Source organism: Panthera tigris, chromosome D4, assembly GCF_018350195.1.
Source record: "Panthera tigris isolate Pti1 chromosome D4, P.tigris_Pti1_mat1.1, whole genome shotgun sequence".
Taxonomy (NCBI): domain Eukaryota; kingdom Metazoa; phylum Chordata; class Mammalia; order Carnivora; family Felidae; genus Panthera; species Panthera tigris.
Genome location: NC_056672.1, coordinates 72,840,795 through 72,854,327, shown reverse-complemented (window position 1 = coordinate 72,854,327; position 13,533 = coordinate 72,840,795).

Genomic DNA, 13,533 nt, shown 5'->3' with positions numbered 1-13,533 from the left:
CCAGGTGGCTTGGAAAGGCCAACAGCGCAAGGGCCTTGCCCAGAATCCTAATTGTCAAACCTGTTCTGTGCATAAGAAAATGGGGAGGTTCTGGGCGCCCGAGTGGCTCAGGTCATGATCTCACAGTTCGGGGGTTCGAGCCCTGAATTGGGCTCTGTGCTGACAGCTCAGAGCCTGGAGCCTGCCTTGGTGTGTTACCCTCTGTGCCCCTTCCCCACTCGTGCTCTCTCTCTCTCTCTCAAAAATAAACATTAAAAAGAAAGAAAGAAAGAAAGAAAATGGAGAGGTTCCAAGATTAAGGCTACAACAAATTTCATTTGTACATTTTAATATTTTTAGTTAGTTTTGTATAAACTCTTGGGGATGGCCAGCGTGAGCCAAATGGGAGTTTACAACAACAACAGAACATAGAGAAAACAGAGGGATGGACTCAACCGTGTGCTAGCTAGTGAGTCCTCCTGGGTGAGGAGGGGCACAGTGCTCAGGTCAGCCTGTGTGGCCCCCAAGACATCAGTCCCCAGCCTGGTGCTCACAAGCCCATTTCCTTCACAGAGGATAGAGTCCCTCTTGCCATCAGGCGAGTCCACACATAAGGCAACAGAGGCCTGGGGATTCCCTTTCTGATGAGTCCCAACCAAAGAAAGCCTTTGTACTTGTCTTCCCTGGCCCCTGCCTGTCCCTGATACCAAGAGATGACAGCCATCTTCCTTGTCTCCCTCCTGTTCCTCTTTGGGGCCAGCTTCCCCATGGGACTATCTTAAGCTAGTGCAAAGTGTCAGTCCTGAGTTTGACTCTCCACTTCTCCATTTAGCTGGGTGCACTTGGGTGTATAAAATAGCAGTTTCCTCACCAATAATGTGGAGCAAATAATCCCACGTTCCTGACAGTGCTGTTCTGAGGACTGAACAAAACTATATTAAATGCCAAGCAAGGTAGCGGGCGCTTATAAAGGATAACCATAGTTAATTATTGCTCTCTGTCTGGACTGAACACTCTCCTCTCCTCAGAAAACATTTACCATTCCTTCACCCATTCTCCTTAGATCTTATTTCTAAACCTTTAGTCCTTTTGTGGCTTCCCTTCGACTCCTTAAGTTACGGATCTTTGAGGTCTGGAAGGACAAAGGGATAGCGGGAGAGGAAGCTATTTCACTGAGCACCCACAGCCGTCTGGATACGTTTATTCTCGCCACAAATCGTGTTATTCTCGTGTCGCAGATGAGGAAGCTGAGGCCCGGGAACATTCAGTCCTTTGCCCGAGGTTACACACGGAGAGAAGAAAGAGAACGGAGATCTGAGCCAGGGTCTGCCCAACTCAAAGCCAGAATACTTTCCTTCCCACTCCTTTGTCATTGCGTGATGTCACAAAGTTCATTTTAGAAATTTGTAGACTATGACACTGTGTGTGTATTTTCTAGACCAGTTACTAACTTTTTTGGCTCCGAGGAGACCCTCCTGGCCAGGTGCCCAGAAACCATACACAGGTGTCTCGGGGACGGTCCTAGCACATCCTGAACTTGTAGTGCTACAGCTAACCCTTTCTTCGGGGACGAAGATGGGCGGTAAGTCAGGAAGTCTAAGGGAGTGGGTTGGGAGGGGGTCCCGGGGAAGAGGACCAGAGGGGATGTCCATGTGAGGGAACCGTAGGCCTCTGATGAGTTAGCGGAGTTCTACTAGCAAAAAAAAATTGTTTCCCTGAGCTCTACACATTTGCTCAACTTAAAAAATTCTTATCTGTGCATTTTAAGTGGAAAGCAGATTAATAAACGCAAATGTTTGTGTAGGAGTTTTTAGTCTCACAGGCCCTACTCAGGTACTCTCAGCTGATGCACACTACGACAATGCATTCATTTGTTCTTTGGACATTCACTGAACACTTCATTTTAGAGGCTGCTCCTGTAAAATCATGCAAAGAAATTTTCCAAAGACAGTTGACCTTTTTTTCCAGAAAAGCAGATAATCCCTTGAAATCTGACCAATTATATATTTAAAATGTAAAGAAATTTATATATTTGCTTATGTAAGTTAAATATATTTATTTCCGAGGGGCGCCTGGCTGTCTCAGTCGGTAGAACGTGTGAACCTTGATCTCAAGGTTGTGAGTTTGAGCCCCACATTTGATATAGAGATTATTTACAAATAAAATATCTTTGGGGAGCCTGGACGGCTCAGTTGGTTGAGTGTCTGATTTCGGCTCAGGTCATGATCTCACGGTTCATGAGTTCGAGCCCCACATTGGGCTCACTGCTCTCAGCACAGAGCCTGCTTCTGATCCTCTACCTGCCTCTCTCTCTACCCGTCCCCCGCTTGCACTCTCTAAAAAATAAGTTAAAAAAAAAAAAATTAAAAAAATTTAAAAAAATCTTTAGAGGCGCCTGGGTGGCTCAGCTTGTTCAGCATCTGACTCCTGGTTTTGCCTCAAGTAATGATCTCATGGTTCATGAATCAGAGCCCCTCGTCAGGCTCCGCACTGACAAAGCTTAGGATTCACTCTCTCCCGCTCTCTAAACAAACAAACAAATAAACTTTAACTAAAAAATCTTTGAAAATATATTTATTTCAGGAAAAATGAGTCATGATTATTAAAAGATTTTTTTTGTTTTTGGTGGCTGAAATTATCTTACAAGATGATCTTTATTTTTATTGAAAGTTTATTTTTTTTATTTTTTATTTATTTATTTTTTCAACGTTTTTTATTTATTTTTGGGACAGAGAGAGACAGAGCATGAACGGGGGAGGGGCAGAGAGAGAGGGAGACACAGAATCAGAAACAGGCTTCAGGCTCCGAGCCATCAGCCCAGAGCCCGACGCGGGGCTCGAACTCACGGACCGCAAGATGGTGACCTGGCTGAAGCCGGACGCTTAACCGACTGCGCCACCCAGGCGCCCCAAAAGTTTATTTTTTTTAAATATTTATTTTTGAGAGAGACAGAGCATGAGCATGAAAGGGGGAAAGAAATGGGGAGACACAGAATCTAAAACAGGCTCCAGGCTCTGAGCTGTGAACACAGAACCCAACACGGGGATCAAACCCATGAACCGTGAGATATGACCTGAGCCGAAGCTGGACGCTTCACCGACTGAGCCACCCAGGCACCCCTATTTTTACCGAAAGTTTTAAAATGATCTGGAAAAGATACAATTTGAGTGCATCTAGGATGTATATAATTTATGTCCCAATTTGTATTCAAAGTATTATTTTTTAAAAATAGCTACCAGCTGGGGCGCCTGGCTGGCTCAGTTGGAAGAGCCTGTGACTCTTGATCTCAGGGTCATGAGTTTGAGCCCCATGTGGGGTATAGAGATTACTTAAATAAATAAAAATTTAAAAATAAAATAAAATAGAGGCACCTAGACGGCTCAGTTGACTAAGCATCCGACTCTTGATTTGGGCTCAGGTCATGATCTCTCAGTTTGTGACACTGAGTCCCACAACGGGCTCTGCACTGATAGCTTGGAGCCTGTTTGGGATTCTCTCTCTCCCTCTCCCTCTCTGCACCCCCCCCCTCAAAATAAACATTAAAATATAAAATAGCTACCAGCTATTAAAGTATTATGATACACTAGATATCATCGGTATTACAAAAGTATCAAGTCCCCAGTATCACTATCTTCTTGAACAATGATTATTAAAGAAAATTCCCCAAGAGTTCTGAGTTTTACCGTCATTGAAGAAATACTTCCTGGCAGAAATGTAATGTTTTCAACACTGGTATCAAGAGACATGTTTTCAGTCTGAAACGGCCTTGATTTTGACATAGGAATTACAAGTATAGAACTCAGGTCACTTGGTGAAAAAGGAGCTTCACTATTTCTGGATAGCCTTTTGAAAACAGAATGAGTAAAGAAAAGCTTCATCCTGAAAAATGCAGCAGTCCGCTAATGTTTCCTGGAGTGGGCACCTCTTAGCACAGGCTGCCCTCCGAAGCCTACATCCCCCACTAGCATGGCCGTGAGAACAAGTTCTTGTCCATGGACTGTGAGTGGAAGTGATATGTGTAACTTCTACCTTATTAGCTCCAAAAGAACGTGTTTGTCTGGGGTTGCCACTCATGGTCCCTTCCCACTCGCTGCAAAGCAGACCGCCAGGGACAGCTTCAGCTATTCAGATGAGGACAAGATGACAGAACAGCAGGAGAGAAGGAGCCCCGAATAACCCTGAAATGCTGAGCTGTTCCACCAGCCTGACCAGCTAGACTGTGACATGAAAGAGAATGAAACTTCATTCTTTTTAAGCCGCTATATATATTTTTAACTTAAAAAAAATATGCATTTATTTATTTTGAGCTATAGAGAGTGGGGGAAGGGCAGAGAGAGAGAGACAGAGAGAGAGAGAGAGGATCCCAAGCAGGCCCCTCACTGTCAGTGAAGAGCCCCACACGGGGCTCAATCTCACGCACTGCGAGATCGTGACCTGAGCCGAAATCAAGAGTGGGTCGTTTAACCAACTGAGCCACCCAGTTGCCCCTCCAAGCCACTATATATATATATTTTTAACTTTTAATTCAAGCATAGCAATCATAAATAATTTCAGATGCCTTACGTTCATAGCTTGCTGATTCTCCATAAGCCAAACACACTCTAGTAACCAGTACTTCCGTGAAGAATTGTAATACATCCCGGAATCCAGGATTCCCTCATTTTCTCAAATACAGAGATGTATGTGCTCTATATTTCATATACTACTTTCACAATCATAATTTCACCTGAGTCTTCCAATGTCATAACACTGTGAGACAGGCAGTGTGGGGTATATTACCTCCGTTCTGCAGAGAAGAAAAATGACTTGCCAAGGAGCACACAGCATGTGGCAGAACCCACGTGGCAACTCAGGTCTTCGGACATGTGGACTGGTTCTTCCGGCCAGAGCCCTGGCCACCACTGCTTTCAGTGGTGTCCCGGTGGTGGTGGGCCTGAAGGCGAGGGACGGGGGCAGGTAGGAAGAGTCTGGACCTATGGAATAAATGACATCAGTTAAACATCACAAACAGAAGGAAAGTGGGATCCTTTCTCAGCGGTTTTCTCCCCAGGGTCTGAACACATCAAAGTGCAGAGCCCAGCTTTGGGGTGATGGGAATTGGTGGCAGCCAGCACTGTCTTGCCCAGACACTGGCTCTCTCAGTTCATTCAGAAATAATCTTGTGGAAACTGGCCAACTTCACATAACTAACAACCATGAGGACATTTGAAATGAGGCTACATGCAATGCTGTCCATGATTTGCCCTAACTGAAAAACACAGGTAACAAAACAGCACCACACAGCATCGTCCCATTTGGGTAAAAATAAATCTGTACGTGTCTGTACATTCATAGATAAAGGTCTGGAAGAAATGGAGTAAAAATGTACCGGTGTAGGGGCGCTTGGGTGGCTCAGTTGGTTGAGCGTCTGACTTCGGCTCAGCTCATGGTCTCGCGGTTCGTGAGTTCAAGCCCGGCGTCGGGCTCTGGCCTGACAGCTCAGAGCCTGGAGCCTGCTTTGGATCCTGTGTTTCTCTCTCTCTCTCTCTGCCCCTTCCACCACTTGTGCTCTGTCTCTCTCTCAAAAATAAATAAACATTAAAAAAAATTTTTTTTTAATGTATCGGTGTCATCTCTGGGTATTGAGTTTAAAGATGAATTTATTTTCTGCTTTATGCCTTACTATGTTGTTTTTGTTTTTGCAATGAGGATAAATCAGTTTTATTATTTTTTTTGAAGGGCGGGACAAAGGGAGAGGGAGGGAGAGAGAGAATCTTAAACAGCTCCATATTCAGCCTGGCCCAGGGCTCAATGCAGGGCTTGATCTCACAACCGTGAGATAATGACCTGAGCCAAGATCAAGGGTTGGACGTTTAAAAGTTTATAGGACAAACCGGCTCCCTCTCATCCATGCCTGCCTATTACCAGCATCTTGTGTGTCCTTGCAGAGACAGTGCATGTACAAGGAGACACATAAATCTATTTCCTTTATTGCTTTTACAATAAAAAACAAGACTACTTTCATTCTGAAGAAAAGGTTTAGAAGAGTATTTTGTGATGTAGAAAGATAAGTGAGAGAAAGGCTACAAAACAGTTCAAGTATCACATATCTTTATAGTAATTAGTTTTAAAAATCACATTTGAAATCCTTATAAAGAGGCGTGGTGGTCGTGGCGGTTAAGGGTGTGGACTCCCGACACCAGGCTGCTGGTTCAAATCCCAGGCTGCCACTTCTTTTCCTGGCAACTTTGGGCAAGTGACTTAATTTTTCCGTGCCTTGTGCCTTCATCCGTGTAACGGAAATGATACAGTAATAGCATCGATCCCCACAGAGCTGTCGTCAGGATCGGTACACGATTCAGGCAGAGCCCCTAGAAGATTCCTAAGTGTCAGGATTATTACATTCATGTGAGTTTCTAGGTTTTTCTGCATTGAACACTTACTACAGAAAGAGTTAAAAAATAAACTCCCGCAAAAGAAGGGGAACAACACGGATACAGATTGTACCACAGATGAGGGAGAGGGGCCACAGAGAAAAGTGAGAGACCGTGGGGCCCCAGGAGGAGCAGCGGTGATGCCTGCAGACGCAGAGAGGAGGCAGGCATCCGGTTTCCCGATCTCGACCCTCCGAAAGGGTCCCTTTGCCAGTGTTATCAGCGGAGCATCCTAAGAGCAGAAGGGGCCCTGGCCCAGGAGCGTCTCTCCTGGCACTCGGAGAAGGCCTTGGAGACTTTCCCGGGAACTCCTTGGACTTTCCTGGTACAAACAGCCTCCAGCCAGCGCCTTGGCACTGTCCTCCTGGCAGGACTTACCTGGAGGAAGGCTTCAGAATAAGTGTGAGGACTCAATGTGCTTGGACTAACTGACCCAAGGACTTTCTGAGGGCTAATTTCCACCACCCACCCCGACGGGGCTGAACGTCTGGGGGAGGGAAAGATGAGATGCTTCCTTCACAGCGCAGGTGGACAGAGAACCGTCCGATCTCAGTTCCGTGTTCCTACACATACCGGGAGGCACATGTGGGAGGCCTGTTATTCCTCATCCTTCAGCTGGAGACTGTTCTCTGCTTGGGGACTGAGGCGGGGAGGCTGGCCAAGAGCTCATGCGCAGTCTGCCGGGGAAAGCAGGGGAAGGGAGGCACAGGGCCAGGACGTGGAGGCCCCGAGTTCGAGTTCCGGCTGCAGCTCCGACATGTCACATTAATGGTAGCTGGGATCAACTCTTCATTTCACTCATTTTTTGTTTCATGTTTTATTTATTTTTGAGAGAGAGCAGGGGAGGGGCCAGGGGAGGGGCAGAGAGAAAGGGAGACAGAGGATCCAAAGCGGGCTCTGCGCCGACAGCAGCAAGAGCCCCATGCGGGGCTTGAACTCACGAACCACAAGATCATGACCTGAGTGGAAGCTGGATGTTTAACCGACTGAGCCATCCAGGTGCCCCCAAATCCAACTGCTCTTCACAGAACCCTGTGGATTCCGGGAATAACAACGCTGGATGTGACCTGCTTGATGAGAAGTGTATGAACTACTTTATATTTGAAACAATAGCTAGATCTTGGAGTTCCTACTAAGTCTGAGGTTAGCTAATACCGGGAAGCGGTCCCATTCAGTATTTCTAACCACCTGATACACGCTAAAAAGAAAATAAGCAAATAGTTCACAACCCTTATCCACAATTCCAAAATCCCTGCACTCTGAAGACAAGACCTAAGGGTCTTGCAAAAAGGCAAATTATGACAGCAGGTCTGGAGTCGGCCTGAGCTCTGCATTTGGGACAATCTCCGGGCGATGCCTTCCCGCTGGGACCGTCCCAAACTCTGGACGGGTCTGAGGCATCACTCTGAGTGATGATAATGTAGTGCCCCATGGAGAGAGGTGGCCCTGCCCTCACTAAACACGATCCCTCTTCACCGGGCCAAAACCTGCCTCGTTACCGCCTTTTCTCCACCCTCCCCTGCCCTTCCACTGCCTTCTGCTGCCTCTTCCTCCCCAGATGGAGCCATGCCACCCTGCGCCTCCACTGCCGACCTTGGCTGGACTGCACCAAGTCTCATGACTCTTCACTCATCCGGTTCCAAGGTACTGCTTAGATGAGGTGCTTTTCTGGTTGGCTGACCTCACCCCCCACAAGCATGACCTAAATCAGTTCAATTCAGATTCCTCAGATGCCTCGCTCTCTCTCCTGGGTATCTTCCCGAAAAAACTTTCCGCTGTTTGCAAAGTACTCCCTAGCCTTGACCACCTGGAGACATTGTGATAATGCATTTGCTCACTAGACAATCAGTGACCCGGAAAAGGACCCTGGTTTATTTTATTTTTATTTCAATGCTTGCAACGCCCTGACTGATTACTTACATGCCCTCCCTGTTTTTCTTTATAAGTTCTGGATTTCCTGGCTGCAGAAAACTCTGGCTGACTGATTTTCCAAGTGAATTCTCCTGTTACAAAAGGAATACATATTCACTGATAAAAACTTAGAATAATATAAATGAAAAGAAAATGACACCGCCAGCGAGCTTATCACCGAGAGATACAACATTTTGCCTCACGGTCTTTCAGTCTTTTTTTTTTTTTTTTTTTTTTTTTTAATGCTTATTTATTTTTGAGACAGGGAGAGACAGCATGAACGGGGGAGGGTCAGAGAGAGAGGGAGACACAGAATCTGAAACAGGCTCTAGGCTCTGAGCTGTCAGCACAGAGCCCGACGCAGGGCTCGAACTCACAGACCGCGAGATCATGACCTGAGCTGAAGTCGGATGCTTAACTGACTGAGCCACCCAGGCGCCCCTCTTTCAGTCTTTATGTATAGTTTGTTTTACACAATCTAGCTCACACTACACACACCATTTTGTAAACTGCCTTCCTGCCTCCATTTACGACATGTCGTGACCATTTTCACAAGTAATAACAATTTTTCTACAACATCATTTTAAGTGATAAAGTAGTTTTCTACTCAACTGATGTGCTATAGTTGGGCTTTTTTTTTTTTTTTTTTTTTTTAACGTTCATTCAGTTTTGAGAGACAGAGCACGAATGGGTAAGGGCAGAGAGAGAGAGGGAGACATAGACTCCAAAGCAGGCTCCAGGCTCTGAGCTGTCAGCACAGAGCCCGACGCGGGACTCAAACTCAGGAACCGTCAGATCATGACCTGAGCCGAAGTTGGACGCTCAACTGACCGAGCCACCCAGGCGCCCCTATAGTTGGGCTTTTATATTTCTTTCAATCTTTTTTTTTTTTTTTTAAACTTAAAACTTCGATGAACATCCTCACTTAACCAAAAGACACAGGCATATTCTGATTGTGACACTAATTCCAACGCATGTGTATATTTCGCCACCACCAAGCAGTTCTCAGACACCGGCTGGATGTCCCACAGGTCAGCTCAATTGTGACACTACCTAGCTGGAGATTGCGTCAGCTCCCACAGTGAAGGGTTTGCTCCTGCAAGATTGTCCCCACCATTACCACACACACTTCAGAAAACCAACTATAAGTCCAGCTCATCACCCAGGCTTCTGATCAACTGGCTACAGATAGATCGGAGGTTCCCACGACCTTGGGTTTGGTTAATTTGCTAGCGTGGCTCGCAGAACTCAGAGAAGCATCCGCTTATCCTTACGGGCTTATTATAGAAGGTATGTAAAGGCCTGTGGCTTTTATCTCTATAAAAGCTGCAGATGAACAGCCCGATGAAAGAGGCGCATAGGGCAGGCAGGCCATGTGGGACGGGGCATGTAGCCTCTCTGCCCTGTCCCGGCACTGCCCTGTGTTCATCAGTCCAGAAGCTCTCTGAACCCCATCCTTTAGGGGATTTATGGAGGCCTCACTAGAGCAATGTTTGACTAAATCATGGCCACTGGCAATTGAATTCCATCTCTAGCCCCTCTCCTCTCCCAGGGGGTGGGTGTTCAGGCTGGACTGAAAGTTCCAACCCCAAGATTACAAGGTTGGTTGCCCTGGCAACGAGCCACCTTTAGGTTGCCCGGGCGCTTTCCAAAAGTTTTCTCATTCACATAACAAAAGACACGTTTAGTGTTCCCATCACTTAGGAAATTCCAAGGGATTTAGGAACTCTGTGCCAGGAATAGAAGGATCAAATGTATATTTCATGTTATAAATCTCCATGTCACAGATGTCTTTTGGGCATGTCCGAGGAATTATATTATTAGGTCAAAGTGTACAAACTTCTTCATGGTTTGCACGAATGCTGCCAAACCAGAAAGCATAGCTTCCAAACTGTCAAACACAAAGCAGATCCTTTGGGCTGAATCAGTGTCTTGAATCTCCACTAACCTTGGTTAACCAGCAGTGAAATTTAAAAGCAGGGAATTGTAGAGCTGACAGGGACCTCAGGCCTTCCAGGCACACCTGAGTTCCCTCTGTCTCCAGCTCAGAAAGAGGAAAATTTCTTAGAGATCTTCCCTAGGGATTGGCAACTTTCTGGAGTCCACAGCTTTAATTTCACACAATTCTAGGCTAATCTAAATCCCACATTTTGGCATTTATTTTTCCAGCTAATATATATTTTTAAATGTTTATTTATTTTTCAGAGAGAGAGAGAGAGAGAGAGAGAGTGAGCGAGTGCAAGCAGGGGAGGGGCAGAGAGAGGGAGACAGAGTCTGAAGCAGGTTCCAGGTTCTGAGCTGTCGGCACAGAGCCCGATGTGGGGCTTGAACCCACGAACTGTGAGATCATGACCTGAGCCGAAGTCAGCCGCTTAACAGACTGAGCCACCCAGGTGCCCCTCCAGCTAATATTTATATATTTAAAATGAAGGGATTAGATCAGCAGGGGAATGGTTGGGTAATTTATGACTCATTCAATAAAATACGATGCGGGGCGCCTGGGTGGCTCAGTCCGTTAAGCGTCCGACTTCGGCTCAGGTCGTGATCTCCCGGTCTGTGAGTTCGAGCCCCGCGTCGGGCTCTGTGCTGACAGCTCAGTGCTGGAACCTCCTTCAGAGTCTGTGTCTCCCTCTCTCTGCCCCTCCCCTGTTCATGCTCTGTCTCTCTCTGTCTCAAAAATAAATAAACGTTAAAAAAAAAATTAAAAAATAATTAAAAAATAAAATACGATGCAACCATTACAAAACTGAAAACAAGCTTTTTAGGTACTAATCCAGAATGATATTTCAGGTGCATTGTTAAGTGAAAAAGGCAAGGTGCAGAACGGTGTATATCATGTGCACATTTGCGTAAAGAGGAGGAAAAGAGACACATAGACGTTTTACCAAAGGAGTTTTGTTTGCGCAGCCATAAAATTTCTTTGGGAAGATGCAAAAGAAACTGACAGTACAATACCTTAATTTTCAAGGGCACCTGGGTGGCTCAGTCGGTTAACTGTCCGACTGTTGATTTCGGCTCAGGTCATGATCTCACGGTTCGTGGGTTCTAGCCCACGTCAGGCTCTTCGCTGACAGCATGGAGCCTGCTTGGGATTCTCTCTCCCCCTCTCTCTGCCCCTCCTCTGCTCTCTCTCAAAATAAATAAATAAAGTGAAAAAAAAATTTTTTTTAAAATAACCTTAATTTTCAGGGCATTGAGGTGGCTGGGAGAAGAACACAACATTTTCACCACAAAATCAAATCTTTCACATGAATATGTTACCTATTCTAAAATAAAATAATTTTAGAAACATAAAATGATGAAACCAGGACAATTGATTACAATGCCAACCAAAGACATTTATTTAGGGGTGTCTGGGTAGCTCAGTCGCTTAAGCGTCTGACTTCAGGCTCAGGTCATGGTCTTGTGGTTCGTGAGTTCAAGCCCCACATTGGGCTCTCTGCTGTCAACATGGAGCCCGCTTCAGATCCTCTGTTTCCCTCGCTCTTTCTCTCTCTCTCTCTCAAAAATAAACATTATGAGGGGCGCCTGGGTGGCTCAGTCAGTTGAGCGGCCGACTTCGGCTCAGGTCACGATCTCGCAGTCCGTGAGTTCGAGCCCCGCGTTGGGCTCTGTGCTGACAGCTCAGAGCCTGGAGCCTGTTTCGGATTCTGTGTCTCCCTCTCTCTCTGACCCTCCCCTGTTCATGCTGTCTCTCCCTGTCTCAAAAATAAAATAAACGTTAAAAAAAAAATTAAAAAAAAATAAACATTATGAAAAATTTTGAAAAAGACATTTATTTGTTTATGCTCCAAAGCCTATGGAAAAGGTCAGTAAAGGAAAAAAGTTAGAGGAGTCTGAGTACACAGACCGTGAGGGGGCCAAAAAAGGCGTCTTACACTGAGGAGAGGGTAAGGCAAGGGCACAGATTTCAGAGCCACATTTACAGGCCCAGCTATTAAGTGGTTCTCATGAGACCTTGGGCAAATAAATCCCTTCCTTGCTTTGAGCTGCAGATTCCTTATCTGCAGAAGAATAAGGAAGAGTCACGGATTTTTCTGTGTCCCGTATCGCCAGGCACTGTGCTCCCTGGGATTGCTGGGGGCATTCGCCGTCACAGATCACAGCGTTCAGTAAAACACCCAGAAAACTACCATTATTACTTTTAATGATAGTGGCGGGGTTTTTTTCCCTAGCGGACTGACAAATCTTAAACTGAGTCCCTTTAAAAAACCAGTGTCCTTTTTTTAAGTTGATGTATTTATTTTGAGAGAGAGAGAGGGCATGAGCAGGGGAGGGGCAGAGAGAGAGGGAACCCCAAGCAGGCTCTTTGCTGTCAGCACGGAGTCCGACGTGGGGCTTGAGCTCGTGAACCATGAGATCATGACCTGAGCTGAAACCAAGAGTTGGGTGCTTACCTGACCAAGCCACCCAGGCGCTCCCCAAATCAGTGTCTTATTTAAATTTGAGTTTCTCTAATTATAAATGAGGTTGAGCAGTTATGTGCGTATCCCGTCATGTTTCCCTTCAGCGATCTTCCAGATCCTATCGGCATAAGAGCCGTAGTTAACATCTCCTGTGTGCCGTGAACCCTCCAAGTGGTATTTCATGTAATCTGCAGATCAAGCAGGTAAAATTATGATGCCCATTTACAGGTGAGAAAACGAGGCTTAGAGAAGACTGTTTGCTCGCCTCTACTGCTAGTGAGTAGAGTCTGGATTCTGAGCAAGGACTTGACCCTCAGCCAGACATCTGACTTGATTGACGCAGTCTCTTCACGTTTAGCTTAAATAATCGCCCCCTGATTGTTTTTCTGTTGGATGATTTGCCTTTTCCTTAATATTTTGCAAGAGCCCCTTGTATTTCGGTTTGTAGGGGCCCAGGGCGGGGTGGGGGGGGGTAGTTATCTGGGCTGAGGGACAAGTGGCTTCAGAGATATCCTGTCTTCCCTCCAAGTAAGGTTGGGCAGGAGTCAAGGCTGAACAGTCAGTTGTGGCAGGAAATCAAGACAGAGCAGAGGTCTGCAAGGGTGAGGGACTTTGACCCCCTCAGAGAAAAAGCTAGAGTGACTCACAGGCGGAAGAGAAAACCAAAGCTCCCAGGCTGTCCCCTGTGAGCGCCGACAGTCCAAAGTCATCAGAAGGAGGACGAAAACCAGAGCCTGGTCAGGAGCTGCCAGAGACCCATGCAAATGAGGCCCGCCCCCCACTGCCTGGAAACCAGGCCCAGAGAAGTTAGAGCACAGAGCACA